We start from the raw sequence: 16,627 nt of genomic DNA, 5'->3' as shown, positions 1-16,627 counted from the left end.
ACGCAGAGCCATGAAAATAAAAAATAATTTTTCTTTCCTCAAAAATGATTTTTTAGCCTGGAATTTCCTATTTTGCCAAGGATAATAGGAGAAATTGGACCCCAAATATTGTTGTCCAGTTTGTCCTGAGTACGCTGATACCCCATATGTGGGGGTAAACCACTGTTTGGGCGCACGGCAGGGCTCGGAAGGGATGGCACGCCATTTGGCTTTTTAAATGGAAAATTAGCTCCAATCATTAGCGGACACCATGTCACGTTTGGAGAGCCCCTGTGTGCCTAAACATTGGAGATCCCCCAGAAATGACACCATTTTGGAAACTAGACCCCCAAAGGAACTAATCTAGATGTGTGGTGAGGACTTTGAACCCCCAAGTGCTTCACAGAAGTTTATAACGCAGCGCCATCAAAATAAAAAAAAAAAATATTTTCTCAAAAATGATCTTTTAGCCTGCAATTTTTTATTTTCCCAAGGGTAACAGGAGAAATTTGACCCCAAAAGTTGTTGTCCAGTTTCTCCTGAGTACGCTGATACCCCATATGTGGGGGTAAATCACTGTTTGGGCACATGCCGGGGCTCGGAAGTGAAGTAGTGACGTTTTGAAATGCAGACTTTGATGGAATGCTCTGTGGGCGTCACGTTGCGTTTGCAGAGCCCCTGATGTGGCTTAACAGTAGAAACCCCCCACAAGTGACCCCATTTTGGAAACTAGACCCCCAAAGGAACTTATCTAGATGTGTGGTGAGCACTTTGAACCCCCAAGTGCTTCATAGAGGTTTATAATGCAGAGCCGTGAAAATAATAAATACGTTTTCTTTCCTCAAAAATAATTATTTAGCCCAGAATTTTTTATTTTCCCAAGGGTTACAGAAGAAATTGGACCGCAAAAGGTGTTGTCCAGTTTCTCCTGAGTACGCTGATACCCCATATGTGGGGGTAAACCACTGTTTGGGCACATGCCGAGGCTCGGAAGTGAAGTAGTGACGTTTTAAAATGCAGACTTTGATGGAATGCTCTGTGGGCGTCACGTTGCGTTTGCAGAGCCCCTGATGTGGCTTAACAGTAGAAACCCCCCACAAGTGACCCCATTTTGGAAACTAGACCCCGAAAGGAACTTATCTAGATGTGTGGTGAGCACTTTGAACCCCCAAGTGCTTCATAGAAGTTTATAATGCAGAGCCGTGAAAATAATAAATACGTTTTCTTTCCTCAAAAATAATTATTTAGCCCAGAATTTTTTATTTTCCCAAGGGTTACAGGAGAAATTGGACCCCAAAAGTTGTTGTCCAGTTTCTCCTGAGTACGCTGATACCCCATGAGTGGGGGTAAACCACTGTTTGGGCACACGTCGGGGCTCAGAAGGGAAGTAGTGACTTTTGAAATGCAGACTTTGATGGAATGGTCTGCGGGTGTCACGTTGCGTTTGCAGAGCCCCTGGTGTCCCTAAACAGTAGAAACCCCCACAAGTGACCCCATTTTAGAAACTAGACCCCCCAAGGAACTTATCTAGATATGTGGTGAGCACTTTGAACCCCCAAGTGCTTCACAGACGTTTACAACGCAGAGCCGTGAAAATAAAAAATCATTTTTCTTTCCTCAAAAATTATGTTTTAGCAAGCATTTTTTTAGATTCACAAGGGTAACAGGAGAAATTGGACCCCAGTAATTGTTGCACAATTTGTCCTGAGTATGCTGGTACCCCATATGTGGGGGTAAACCACTGTTTGGGCACACGTCAGGGCTCGGAAGTGAGGGAGCACCATTTGACTTTTTGAATACGAGATTGGCTGGAATCAATGGTGGCGCCATGTTGCGTTTGGAGACCCCTGATGTGCCTAAACAGTGGTAACCCCTCAATTCTAACTCCAACACTAACCCCAACACACCCCTAACCCTAATCCCAACTGTAGCCATAACCCTAATCACAACCCTAACCACAACCCTAATTCCAACCCTAACCCTAAGGCTATGTGCCCACGTTGCGGATTCGTGTGAGATATTTCCGCACCATTTTTGAAAAATCCGCGGGTAAAAGGCACTGCGTTTTACCTGCGGATTTTCCGCGGATTTCCAGTGTTTTTTGTGTGGTTTTCACCTGCGGATTCCTATTGAGGAACAGGTGTAAAACGCTGCGGAATCCGCACAAAGAGTTGACATGCTGCGGAAAATACAACGCAGCGTTTCCGCGCGGTATTTTCCGCACCATGGGCACAGCGGATTTGGTTTTTCATATGTTTACATGGTACTGTAAACCTGATGGAACACTGCTGCGAATCCGCAGCGGCCAATCCGCAGCCAAATCCGCACCGTGTGCACATAGCCTAATTCTAAAGGTATGTGCACACGCTGCGGAAAACGCTGCGGATCCGCAGCAGTTTCCCATGAGTTTACAGTTCAATGTAAACCTACGGGAAACAAAAATCGCTGTACACATGCTGCGGAAAAACTGCACGGAAACGCAGCGGTTTACATTCCGCAGCATGTCACTTGTTTGTGCGGATTCCGCAGCGGTTTTACAACTGCTCCAATAGAAAATCGCAGTTGTAAAACCGCAGTGAAATGCGCAGAAAAAAACGCGGTAAATCCGCCATAAATCCGCAGCGGTTTAGCACTGCGGATTTATCAAATCCGCAGCGGAAAAATCCGCAGAGGACCAGAATACGTGTGCACATACCGAAACCCTAACCCTAGCCCTAACCCTAACCCTACCCCTAGCCCTAACCCTAGCCCTAACCCTACCCCTAACCCTTATCCTACCCCTAACCCTAACCCTACCCCTACCCCTAACCCTAACCCTACCCCTAACCCTAACCCTACCCCTAACCCTAACCCTAACCCTATTCTAACATTAGTGGGAAAAAAAAAATTTCTTTATTTTTTTACTGTCCCTACCTATGGGGGTGACAAAGGGGGGGGTCATTTATTATTTTTTTTATTTTGATCACTGAGATATAATCTATCTCAGTGATCAAAATGCACTTTGGCACGAATCTTCCGGCCGGCAGATTCGGCGGGCGCACTGCGCATGCGCCCGCCATTTTGGAAGATGGCGGCGCCCAGGGAGAAGACGGACGGGACCCCGGCTGGATGGGTAAGTATGATGGGGTGGGGGGGGGACCACGGGGGGGGAATCGGAGTGCGGGAGGGGTGGAACGGAGCACAGGGGGGGTGGAACGGAGCACGGGGGGCATGGAACGGAGCACGGGGAGGCTGGAATGGAGCACGAGGGGGTGGAACGGAGCACCGGGGGGTGGATCGGAGTGCAGGGGGGTGATTGGAGCACGGGGGGGTGATTGGAGCACGGGGGGAGCGGACAAGAGCACGGGGGGGAGCGGAGCACTGGACGGAGGTGAGCCGGAGCAGTGTACCGGCCAGATCGGGGGGCTGGGGGGGCGATTGGTAGGGTGGGGTGGGGGCACATTAGTATTTCCAGCCATGGCCGATGATATTTCAGCATCGGCCATGGCTGGATTGTAATATTTCACCAGTTATAATAGGTGAAATATTACAAATCGCTCTGATTGGCAGTTTCACTTTCAACAGCCAATCAGAGCGATCGTAGCCACGAGGGGGTGAAGCCACCCCCCGTGGGCTAAACTACCACTCCCCCTGTCCCTGCAGATGGGGTGAAATGGGAGTTAACCCTTTCACCCGATCTGCAGGGACGCAATCTTTCCATGACGCCACATAGGCGTCATGGGTCGGATTGGCACCGACTTTCATGACGCCTACGTGGCGTCATGGGTCGGGAAGGGGTTAAAAGTAGCAAATTTCCAGATGGGGTCCATATATTATCTCATGCACTTTTCATGTGAAGTATTGGAGCAAACATGCTTTTCAACTGACCTTGTGCACAATGGTAGCGCTTCTGACTCCATTAAAGAAGGCTGCGTGTTGATATTACATCAGGGTCGAGAAGCTCTTTCATCTTTTCATAACTTCATCGATGCTTGTGTTAAGATTGAAAACGGAAACTGAGTAATTCCACTGACAATAGAAAAATTCAACTTTGTTGCCACCTGTAGGCAAAGTGTTTAAAAATGTGTTTTATTTAAGTTATGTAGATTAACATCTTATCAACAATACTGTGATGAAAAATATCATTTGGGAATTGAGTTCAAAACATAAAAAAAATAATCCTTGCCGGGAACAGCTAACACTTTGTTCATGCCATTGTCATCTTTGAATTTGTAAGAAAAGAGAGTTTATTATTAGATTTTAAATTTTAAACTGGAAATCCCTGAATCAGAATGTCATGATCTTAATTCATCTTTGTTTATATCTTTTCCAAAATGGGAGTAAAAGTTGCAAGTTTCCTGATGGCTTCCAGATATTATCTTGTGCACTTTTCATGAGAAGTATTGGGCGTACATGTTTTTCAATTGACCTTGTGGCGCAACGGTAGCGCGTCTGACTCCAGATCAGAAGGTTGCGTGTTTAAATCACGTCTAGGTCAAGTAACTCTATCATCTTTCCATAACTTAATTGATGCTTGGGTAAAGATTGAAACGGAAACTGCGTAATCCTACTGACAATAGAATAGCTCAACGTTGTTGTCATGTGTCAGCGCAGTGTTTGAAAAGTGTTTTATTTAAATGATATAGATTAATATCTTATCAACAATACTTTGATGAGAAATATCATTTGGGAATTGAGTTCAAAACATAAAAAAATCCATGCCGGGAACAGCCAATACTTTGTTCATGCCATTGTCTTCTTTGAATTTCTTAGAGAAGAGGGCTTATTACTGGATATTTAATTTTAAACTGGAAATCAATGAATCCGAATGTGATGATTTTAATTCAGCCCTGTTTATGTCTTTTCTAAACTGTGATTAAAAGTAGCAAATTTCCAGATGGGGTCCATATATTATCTCATGCACTTTTCATGTAAAGTATTGGAGCAAACATGCTTTTCAACTGACCTTGTGCACAATGGTAGCGCTTCTGACTCCATTAAAGAAGGCTGCGTGTTGATATCACATCAGGGTCGAGAAGCTCTTTCATCTTTTCATAACTTCATCGATGCTTGTGTTAAGATTGAAAACGGAAACTGAGTAATTCCACTGACAATAGAAAAATTCGACTTTGTTGCCACCTGTAGGCAAAGTGTTTAAAAATGTGTTTTATTTAAGTTATGTAGATTAACATCTTATCAACAATACTGTGATGAAAAATTTCATTTGGGAATTGAGTTCAAAACATAAAAAAAATAATCCTTGCCGGGAACAGCTAACACTTTGTTCATGCCATTGTCATCTTTGAATTTGTAAGAAAAGAGAGTTTATTATTAGATTTTAAATTTTAAACTGGAAATCCCTGAATCAGAATGTCATGATCTTAATTCATCCTTGTTTATATCTTTTCCAAAATGGGAGTAAAAGTTGCAAGTTTCCTGATGGCTTCCAGATATTATCTCGTGCACTTTTCATGAGAAGTATTGGGCGTACGTGCTTTTCAACTGACCTCGTGGCGCAACGGTAGCGCGTCGGACTCCAGATCAGAAGGTTGCGTGTTCAAATCACGTCGGGGTCAAGTAACTCTATCATCTTTTCATAACTTAATCGATGCTTGGGAAAAGATTGAAACGGAAACTGCGTAATCCTACTGACAATAGAATAGCTCAAGGTTGTTGTCATGTTTCAGCGCAGTGTTTGAAAAGTGTTTTATTTAAATGATATAGATTAATATCTTATCAGCAATACTTTGATGAGAAATATCATTTGGGAATTGAGTTCAAAACATAAAAAAATCCATGCCGGGAACAGCCAATACTTTGTTCATGCCATTGTCTTCTTTGAATTTCTTGGAGAAGAGGGCTTATTACTAGATATTTAATTTTAAACTGGAAATCAATGAATCCGAATGTGATGATTTTAATTCAGCCCTGTTTATGTCTTTTCTAAACTGTGATTAACCCCTTCATGACCCAGCCTATTTTGACCTTAAAGACCTTGCCGTTTTTTGCAATTCTGACCAGTGTCCCTTTATGAGGTAATAACTCAGGAACGCTTCAACGGATCCTAGCGGTTCTGAGATTTTTTTTTCGTGACATATTGGGCTTCATGTTAGTGGTAAATTTAGGTCAATAAATTCTGCATTTATTTGTGATAAAAACGGAAATTTGGCGAAAATTTTGAAAATTTCGCAAATTTCACATTTTGAATTTTTATTCTGTTAAACCAGAGAGATATGTGACACAAAATAGTTAATAAATAACATTTCCCACATGTTTACTTTACATCAGCACAATTTTGGAAACAAAATTTTTTTTGTTAGGAAGTTATAAGGGTTAAAATTTGACCAGCGATTTCTCATTTTTACAACGAAATTTACAAAACCATTTTTTTAGGGACCACCTCACATTTGAAGTCAGTTTGAGGGGTCTATATGGCTGAAAATACCCAAAAGTGACATTATTCTAAAAACTGCACCCCTCAAGGTACTCAAAACCACATTCAAGAAGTTTATTAACCCTTCAGGTGCTTCACAGCAGCAGAAGCAACATGGAAGGAAAAAATGAACATTTAACTTTTTAGTCACAAAAATTATCTTTTAGCAACAATTTTTTTATTTTCCCAATGGTAAAAGGAGAAACTGAAACACGAAAGTTGTTGTCCAATTTGTCCTGAGTACGCTGATACCTCATATGTGGGGGTAAACCACTGTTTGGGCACACGGCAGGGCTTGGAAGGGAAGGAGCGCCATTTGACTTTTTGAATCAAAAATTGGCTTCACTCTTTAGCGGACACCATGTCACGTTTGGAGAGCCCCCGTGTGCCTAAAAATTGGAGCTCCCCCACAAGTGACCCCATTTTGGAAACTAGACGCCCCAAGGAACTTATCTAGATGCATAGTGAGCACTTTGAACCCCCAGGTGCTTCACAAATTGATCCGTAAAAATGAAAAAGTACTTTTTTTTCACAAAAAAATTCTTTTAGCCTCAATTTTTTCATTTTCACATGGGCAACAGGATAAAATGGATCCTAAAATGTGTTGGGCAATTTCTCCTGAGTACACCGATACCTCACATGTGGGGGTAAACCACTGTTTGGGCACATGGTAAGGCTCGGAAGGGAAGGAGCGCTATTTGACTTTTTGAATGAAAAATTATTTCCATCGTTAGCGGACACCATGTCGCGTTTGGATAGCTCCTGTGTGCCTAAACATTGGCGCTCCCCCACAAGTGACCCCATTTTGGAAACTAGACCCCAAGGAACTTATTTAGATGCCTAGTGAGCACTTTAAACCCTCAGGTGCTTCACAAATTGATCTGTAAAAATGAAAAAGTACTTTTTTTTCACAAAAAAATTCTTTTCGCCTCAATTTTTTCATTTTCACATGGGCAGTAGGATAAAATGGATCATAAAATTTGTTGGGCAATTTCTCGCGAGTACGTCGATACCTCATATGTGGGGGTAAACCACTGTTTGGGCACTCGGCAGGGCTCGGAAGGGAAGGCGCGCCATTTGACTTTTTGAATGGAAAATTAGCTCCAATTGTTAGCGGACACCATGTCGACCCCCCAAGGAACTTATCTAGATGCATATTGAGCACTTTAAACCCCCAGGTGCTTCACAGAAGTTTATAACGCAGAGCCATGAAAATAAAAAATAATTTTTCTTTCCTCAAAAATGATTTTTTAGCCTGGAATTTCCTATTTTGCCAAGGATAATAGGAGAAATTGGACCCCAAATATTGTTGTCCAGTTTGTCCTGAGTACGCTGATACCCCATATGTGGGGGTAAACCACTGTTTGGGCGCACGGCAGGGCTCGGAAGGGATGGCACGCCATTTGGCTTTTTAAATGGAAAATTAGCTCCAATCATTAGCGGACACCATGTCACGTTTGGAGAGCCCCTGTGTGCCTAAACATTGGAGATCCCCCAGAAATGACACCATTTTGGAAACTAGACCCCCAAAGGAACTAATCTAGATGTGTGGTGAGGACTTTGAACCCCCAAGTGCTTCACAGAAGTTTATAACGCAGCGCCATCAAAATAAAAAAAAAATATATTTTCTCAAAAATGATCTTTTAGCCTGCAATTTTTTATTTTCCCAAGGGTAACAGGAGAAATTTGACCCCAAAAGTTGTTGTCCAGTTTCTCCTGAGTACGCTGATACCCCATATGTGGGGGTAAATCACTGTTTGGGCACATGCCGGGGCTCGGAAGTGAAGTAGTGACGTTTTGAAATGCAGACTTTGATGGAATGCTCTGTGGGCGTCACGTTGCGTTTGCAGAGCCCCTGATGTGGCTTAACAGTAGAAACCCCCCACAAGTGACCCCATTTTGGAAACTAGACCCCCAAAGGAACTTATCTAGATGTGTGGTGAGCACTTTGAACCCCCAAGTGCTTCATAGAGGTTTATAATGCAGAGCCGTGAAAATAATAAATACGTTTTCTTTCCTCAAAAATAATTATTTAGCCCAGAATTTTTTATTTTCCCAAGGGTTACAGAAGAAATTGGACCGCAAAAGGTGTTGTCCAGTTTCTCCTGAGTACGCTGATACCCCATATGTGGGGGTAAACCACTGTTTGGGCACATGCCGAGGCTCGGATGTGAAGTAGTGACGTTTTAAAATGCAGACTTTGATGGAATGCTCTGTGGGCGTCACGTTGCGTTTGCAGAGCCCCTGATGTGGCTTAACAGTAGAAACCCCCCACAAGTGACCCCATTTTGGAAACTAGACCCCGAAAAGGAACTTATCTAGATGTGTGGTGAGCACTTTGAACCCCCAAGTGCTTCATAGAAGTTTATAATGCAGAGCCGTGAAAATAATAAATACGTTTTCTTTCCTCAAAAATAATTATTTAGCCCAGAATTTTTTATTTTCCCAAGGGTTACAGGAGAAATTGGACCCCAAAAGTTGTTGTCCAGTTTCTCCTGAGTACGCTGATACCCCATGAGTGGGGGTAAACCACTGTTTGGGCACACGTCGGGGCTCAGAAGGGAAGTAGTGACTTTTGAAATGCAGACTTTGATGGAATGGTCTGCGGGTGTCACGTTGCGTTTGCAGAGCCCCTGGTGTGCCTAAACAGTAGAAACCCCCACAAGTGACCCCATTTTAGAAACTAGACCCCCCAAGGAACTTATCTAGATATGTGGTGAGCACTTTGAACCCCCAAGTGCTTCACAGACGTTTACAACGCAGAGCCGTGAAAATAAAAAATCATTTTTCTTTCCTCAAAAATTATGTTTTAGCAAGCATTTTTTTAGATTCACAAGGGTAACAGGAGAAATTGGACCCCAGTAATTGTTGCACAATTTGTCCTGAGTATGCTGGTACCCCATATGTGGGGGTAAACCACTGTTTGGGCACACGTCAGGGCTCGGAAGTGAGGGAGCACAATTTGACTTTTTGAATACGAGATTGGCTGGAATCAATGGTGGCGCCATGTTGCGTTTGGAGACCCCTGATGTGCCTAAACAGTGGTAACCCCTCAATTCTAACTCCAACACTAACCCCAACACACCCCTAACCCTAATCCCAACTGTAGCCATAACCCTAATCACAACCCTAACCACAACCCTAATTCCAACCCTAACCCTAAGGCTATGTGCCCACGTTGCGGATTCGTGTGAGATATTTCCGCACCATTTTTGAAAAATCCGCGGGTAAAAGGCACTGCGTTTTACCTGCGGATTTTCCGCGGATTTCCAGTGTTTTTTGTGTGGATTTCACCTGCGGATTCCTATTGAGGAACAGGTGTAAAACGCTGCGGAATCCGCACAAAGAGTTGACATGCTGCGGAAAATACAACGCAGCGTTTCCGCGCGGTATTTTCCGCACCATGGGCACAGCGGATTTGGTTTTTCATATGTTTACATGGTACTGTAAACCTGATGGAACACTGCTGCGAATCCACAGCGGCCAATCCGCAGCCAAATCCGCACCGTGTGCACATAGCCTAATTCTAAAGGTATGTGCACACGCTGCGGAAAACGCTGCGGATCCGCAGCAGTTTCCCATGAGTTTACAGTTCAATGTAAACCTACGGGAAACAAAAATCGCTGTACACATGCTGCGGAAAAACTGCACGGAAACGCAGCGGTTTACATTCCGCAGCATGTCACTTGTTTGTGCGGATTCCGCAGCGGTTTTACAACTGCTCCAATAGAAAATCGCAGTTGTAAAACCGCAGTGAAATGCGCAGAAAAAAACGCGGTAAATCCGCCATAAATCCGCAGCGGTTTAGCACTGCGGATTTATCAAATCCGCAGCGGAAAAATCCGCAGAGGACCAGAATACGTGTGCACATACCGAAACCCTAACCCTAGCCCTAACCCTAACCCTACCCCTAGCCCTAACCCTAGCCCTAACCCTACCCCTAACCCTTATCCTACCCCTAACCCTAACCCTACCCCTACCCCTAACCCTAACCCTACCCCTAACCCTAACCCTACCCCTAACCCTAACCCTAACCCTATTCTAACATTAGTGGGAAAAAAAAAATTTCTTTATTTTTTTACTGTCCCTACCTATGGGGGTGACAAAGGGGGGGGGTCATTTATTATTTTTTTTATTTTGATCACTGAGATATAATCTATCTCAGTGATCAAAATGCACTTTGGCACGAATCTTCCGGCCGGCAGATTCGGCGGGCGCACTGCGCATGCGCCCGCCATTTTGGAAGATGGCGGCACCCAGGGAGAAGACGGACGGGACCCCGGCTGGATGGGTAAGTATGATGGGGTGGGGGGGGGACCACGGGGGGGGGATCGGAGCACGGGGGGGAATCGGAGCGCGGGAGGGGTGGAACGGAGCACAGGGGGGTTGGAACAGAGCACGGGGGGCATGGAACGGAGCACGGGGAGGCTGGAATGGAGCACGAGGGGGTGGAACGGAGCACCGGGGGGTGGATCGGAGTGCAGGGGGGTGATTGGAGCACGGGGGGGTGATTGGAGCACGGGGGGAGCGGACAAGAGCACGGGGGGGAGCGGAGCACTGGACGGAGGTGAGCCGGAGCAGTGTACCGGCCAGATCGGGGGGCTGGGGGGGCGATTGGTAGGGTGGGGTGGGGGCACATTAGTATTTCCAGCCATGGCCGATGATATTTCAGCATCGGCCATGGCTGGATTGTAATATTTCACCAGTTATAATAGGTGAAATATTACAAATCGCTCTGATTGGCAGTTTCACTTTCAACAGCCAATCAGAGCGATCGTAGCCACGAGGGGGTGAAGCCACCCCCCGTGGGCTAAACTACCACTCCCCCTGTCCCTGCAGATGGGGTGAAATGGGAGTTAACCCTTTCACCCGATCTGCAGGGACGCAATCTTTCCATGACGCCACATAGGCGTCATGGGTCGGATTGGCACCGACTTTCATGACGCCTACGTGGCGTCATGGGTCGGGAAGGGGTTAAAAGTAGCAAATTTCCAGATGGGGTCCATATATTATCTCATGCACTTTTCATGTGAAGTATTGGAGCAAACATGCTTTTCAACTGACCTTGTGCACAATGGTAGCGCGTCTGACTCCAGATCAGAAGGTTGCGTGTTCAAATCACGTCGGGGTCAAGTAACTCTATCATCTTTTCATAACTTAATCGATGCTTGGGTAAAGATTGAAACGGAAACTGCGTAATCCTACTGACAATAGAATAGCTCAACGTTGTTGTCATGTGTCAGTGCAGTGTTTGAAAAGTGTTTTATTTAAATGATATAGATTAGTATCTTATCAACAATACTTTGATGAGAAATATCATTTGGGAATTGAGTTCAAAACATAAAAAAATCCATGCCGGGAACAGCCAATACTTTGTTTATGCCATTGTCTTCTTTGAATTTCTTAGAGAAGAGGGCTTATTACTAGATATTTAATTTTAAACTGGAAATCAATGAATCCGAATGTGATGATTTCAATTCAGCCCTGTTTATGTCTTTTCTAAACTGTTTCAACTGACCTCGAGGCGCAACAATAGCGCGTCTCACTCCAGATCAGAAGGTTGCGTGTTCAAATCATGTCGGGGTCAAGTAACTGTTTCTTCTTTTCATAACTTAATCGATGCTTGTGTTAAGATTGAAAACGGAAACTGCGTAATTCTCCTGACAATAGAAAAATTCGACTTTGTTGCCACCTGTAGGCAAAGTGTTTAAAAATGTGTTTTATTTAAGTTATGTAGATTAATATCTTATCAACAATAGTTTGATGAAAAATATCATTTGGGAATTGAGTTCAAAACATAAAAAAATCCTTGCCGGGAACAGCCAATACTTTGTTCATGCCATTGTCTTCTTTGAATTTCTTAGAGAAGAGGGCTTATTACTAGATATTTAATTTTAAACTGGAAATCAATGAATCCGAATGTGATGATTTTAATTCAGCCCTGTTTATGTCTTTTCTAAACTGTGATTAAAAGTAGCAAATTTCCAGATGGGGTCCATATATTATCTCATGCACTTTTCATGTGAAGTATTGGAGCAAACATGCTTTTCAACTGACCTTGTGCACAATGGTAGCGCTTCTGACTCCATTAAAGAAGGCTGCATGTTGACATCACATCAGGGTCGAGAAGCTCTTTCATCTTTTCATAACTTCATCGATGCTTGTGTTAAGATTGAAAACGGAAACTGAGTAATTCTCCTGACAATAGAAAAATTTGACTTTGTTGCCACCTGTAGGCAAAGTGTTTAAAAATGTGTTTTATTTAAGTTATGTAGATTAACATCTTATCAACAATACTGTGATGAAAAATATCATTTGGGAATTGAGTTCAAAACATAAAAAAAATAATCCTTGCCGGGAACAGCTAACACTTTGTTCATGCCATTGTCATCTTTGAATTTGTAAGAAAAGAGAGTTTATTATTAGATTTTAAATTTTAAACTGGAAATCCCTGAATCAGAATGTCATGATCTTAATTCATCCTTGTTTATATCTTTTCCAAAATGGGAGTAAAAGTTGCAAGTTTCCTGATGGCTTCCACATATTATCTCATGCACTTTCATAAGAAGTATTGGAGCATACATGCTTTTCAACTGACCTTGTGGTGCAACGGAAGCGTGTCTGACTCCAGATCAGAAGGTTGCGTGTTCAAATCACGTTGGGGTCAAGTAACTCTATCATCCTTTCATAACTTAATCGATGCTTGGGTAAAGATTGAAACGGAAACTGCGTAATCTTACTGACAATAGAATAGCTCAACGTTGTTGTCATTTGTCAGCGCGGTGTTTGAAAAGCGTTTTATTTAAATGATATAGATTAATATCTTATCAACAATACTTTGATGAGAAATATCATTTGGGAATTGAGTTCAAAACATAAAAAAATCCATGCCGGGAACAGCCAATACTTTGTTCATGCCATTGTCTTCTTTGAATTTCTTAGAGAAGAGGGCTTGTTACTAGATATTTAATTTTAAACTGGAAATCAATTTATCCGAATGTGATGATTTTAATTCAGCCCTGTTTATGTCTTTTCTAAACTGTGATTAAAAGTAGCAAATTTCCAGATGGGGTCCATATATTATCTCATGCACTTTTCATGTGAAGTATTGGAGCAAACATGCTTTTCAACTGACCTTGTGCACAATGGTAGCGCTTCTGACTCCATTAAAGAAAGCTGCGTGTTGATATCACATCAGGGTCGAGAAGCTCTTTCATCTTTTCATAACGTCATCGATGCTTGTGTTAAGATTGAAAATGTAAACTGAGTAATTCAACTGACAATAGAAAAATTCGACTTTGTTGCCACCTGTAGGCAAAGTGTTTAAAAATGTGTTTTATTTAAGTTATGTAGATTAACATCTTATCAACAATACTGTGACGAAAAATATCATTTGGGAATTGAGTTCAAAACATAAAAAAAATAATCCTTGCCGGGAACAGCTAACACTTTGTTCATGCCATTGTCATCTTTGAATTTGTAAGAAAAGAGAGTTTATTATTAGATTTTAAATTTTAAACTGGAAATCCCTGATTCAGAATGTCATGATCTTAATTCATCCTTGTTTATATCTTTTCCAAAATGGGAGTAAAAGTTGCAAGTTTCCTGATGGCTTCCAGATATTATCTTGTGCACTTTTCATGAGAAGTATTGGGCGTACATGCTTTTCAACTGACCTCGTGGCGCAACGGTAACGCGTCTGACTCCAGATCAGAAGGTTGCGTGTTCAAATCACGTTGCGGTCAAGTAACTCTATCATGTTTTCATAACTTAATCGATGCTTGGGTAAAGATTGAAACAGAAACTGCGGAAGCCTACTGACAATAGAATAGCTCAACGTTGTTGTCATGTGGCAGTGCAGTGTTTGAAAACTGTTTTATATAAATGATATAGATTAATATCTTATCAACAATACTTTGATGAGAAATATCATTTAGGAATTGAGTTCAAAACATAAAAAAATCCATGCCCGGAACAGCCAATACTTTGTTCATGCCATTGTCTTCTTTGAATTTCTTAGAGAAGAGGGCTTATTACTAGATATTTAATTTTAAACTGGAAATCAATGAATCCGAATGTGATGATTTTAATTCAGCCCTGTTTATGTCTTTTCTAAACTGTGATTAAAAGAAGCAAATTTCCAGATGGGGTCCATATATTATCTCATGCACTTTTCATGTGAAGTATTGGAGCAAACATGCTTTTCATCTGACCTTGTGCACAATAGTAGCGCTTCTGACTCCATTAAAGAAGGCTGCGTGTTGATATCACATCAGGGTCGAGAAGCTCTTTCATCTTTTCATAACTTCGTCGATGCTTGTGTTAATATTGAAAACGGAAACTGAGTAATTCCACTGACAATAGAAAAATTCGACTTTGTTGCCACCTGTAGGCAAAGTGTTTAAAAATGTGTTTTATTTAAGTTATGTAGATTAACATCTTATCAACAATACTGTGATGAAAAATATCATTTGGGAATTGAGTTCAAAACATAAAAAAAATAATCATTGTCGGGAACAGCTAACACTTTGTTCATGCCATTGTCATCTTTGAATTTGTAAGAAAAGAGAGTTTATTATTAGATTTTAAATTTTAAACTGGAAATCCCTGATTCAGAATGTCATGATCTTAATTCATCCTTGTTTATATCTTTTCCAAAATGGGAGTAAAAGTTGCAAGTTTCCTGATGGCTTCCAGATATTATCTTGTGCACTTTCCATGAGAAGTATTGGGCGTACATGCTTTGCAACTGACCTTGTGGCGCAACGGTAGCGCGTCTGACCCAAGATCAGAAGGTTGCGTGTCCAAATCACGTCGGGGTCAAGTAACTCTATCATCTTTTCATAACTTAATTGATGCTTGGGTAAAGATTGAAACGGAAACTGCGTAATCCTACTGACAATAGAATAGCTCAACGTTGTTGTCATGTGTCAGCGCAGTGTTTGAAAAGTGTTTTATTTAAATGATATAGATTAATTTCTAATCAACAATACTTTGATGAGAAATATCATTTGGGAATTGAGTTCAAAACATAAAAAAATCCATGCCGGGAACAGCCAATACTTTGTTCATGCCATTGTCTTCTTTGAATTTCTTAGAGAAGAGGGCTTGTTACTAGATATTTAATTTTAAACTGGAAATCAATTTATCCGAATGTGATGATTTTAATTCAGCCCTGTTTATGTCTTTTCTAAACTGTGATTAAAAGTAGCAAATTTCCAGATGGGGTCCATATATTATCTCATGCACTTTTCATGTGAATTATTGGAGCAAACATGCTTTTCAACTGACCTTGTGCACAATGGTAGCGCTTCTGACTCCTTTAAAGAAGGATGCGTGTTAATATCACATCAGGGTTGAGAAGCTCTTTCATCTTTTCATAACTTCATCGATGCTTGTGTTAAGATGGAAAACGGAAACTGAGTAATTCCACTGACAATAGAAAAATTCGACTTTGTTGCCACCTGTAGGCAAAGTGTTTAAAAATGTGTTTTATTTAAGTTATGTAGATTAACATCTTATCAACAATACTGTGATGAAAAATATCATTTGGGAATTGAGTTCAAAACATAAAAAAAATAATCCTTGCCGGGAACAGCTAACACTTTGTTCATGCCATTGTCTTCTTTGAATTTGTAAGAAAAGAGAGTTTATTACTAGATTTTAAATTTTAAACTGGAAATCCCTGAATCAGAATGTCATGATCTTAATTCATCCTTGTTTATATCTTTTCCAAAATGGGAGTAAAAGTTGCAAGTTTCCTGATGGCTTCCAGATATTATCTCATGCACTTTTCATGAGAAGTATTGGGCGTACATGCTTTTCAACTGACCTCGTGGTGCAACGGTAGCGCGTCTGACTCCAGATTAGAAGGTTGCGTGTTCAAATCACGTTGTGGTCAAGTAACTCTATCATCTTGTCATAACTTAATCGATGCTTGGGTAAAGATTGAAACGGAAACTGCGTAATGCTACTGACAATAGAATAGCTCAAAGTTGTTGTCATGTGTCAGCGCTGTGGTTGAATAGTGTTTCATTTAAATGATATAGATTAATATCTTATCAACAATACTTTGATGAGAAATATCATTTGGGAATTGAGTTCAAAACATAAAAAAATCCATGCCGGGAACAGCCAATACTTTGTTCATGCCGTTTTCTTCTTTGAATTTCTTAGAGAAAAAGGCTTATTACTAGATATTTAATTTTAAACTGGAAATCAATGAATCCGAATGTG

General features: G+C 41.6%; 6 non-coding genes across 6 annotated transcripts; all 6 read left to right on the top strand.

Moving 5' to 3' along the window:
* The first annotated feature begins 4,384 nt into the window (after positions 1 to 4,384).
* TRNAW-CCA (transfer RNA tryptophan (anticodon CCA)) lies at positions 4,385 to 4,456 on the top strand. Its single transcript has one exon. It is a non-coding gene; the product is annotated as a tRNA-Trp (tRNA).
* A 1,006-nt stretch (positions 4,457 to 5,462) lies between these two features.
* TRNAW-CCA (transfer RNA tryptophan (anticodon CCA)) lies at positions 5,463 to 5,534 on the top strand. Its single transcript has one exon. It is a non-coding gene; the product is annotated as a tRNA-Trp (tRNA).
* A 7,452-nt stretch (positions 5,535 to 12,986) lies between these two features.
* Positions 12,987 to 13,058, top strand: TRNAW-CCA (transfer RNA tryptophan (anticodon CCA)). The gene has a single exon. It is a non-coding gene; the product is annotated as a tRNA-Trp (tRNA).
* Positions 13,059 to 14,064: 1,006 nt separating this feature from the next.
* Positions 14,065 to 14,136, top strand: TRNAW-CCA (transfer RNA tryptophan (anticodon CCA)). Its single transcript has one exon. It is a non-coding gene; the product is annotated as a tRNA-Trp (tRNA).
* A 1,006-nt stretch (positions 14,137 to 15,142) lies between these two features.
* Positions 15,143 to 15,214, top strand: TRNAL-CAA (transfer RNA leucine (anticodon CAA)). The gene has a single exon. It is a non-coding gene; the product is annotated as a tRNA-Leu (tRNA).
* Positions 15,215 to 16,220: 1,006 nt separating this feature from the next.
* Positions 16,221 to 16,292, top strand: TRNAW-CCA (transfer RNA tryptophan (anticodon CCA)). Its single transcript has one exon. It is a non-coding gene; the product is annotated as a tRNA-Trp (tRNA).
* Positions 16,293 to 16,627: the final 335 nt, after the last annotated feature.

The sequence above is a fragment of the Ranitomeya imitator genome, chromosome 4 (genome assembly GCF_032444005.1).
Source record: "Ranitomeya imitator isolate aRanImi1 chromosome 4, aRanImi1.pri, whole genome shotgun sequence".
Classification (NCBI taxonomy): domain Eukaryota; kingdom Metazoa; phylum Chordata; class Amphibia; order Anura; family Dendrobatidae; genus Ranitomeya; species Ranitomeya imitator.
Note: the sequence above shows the minus strand (reverse complement) of the source record. Positions and strands in the feature narration are given on the sequence as shown.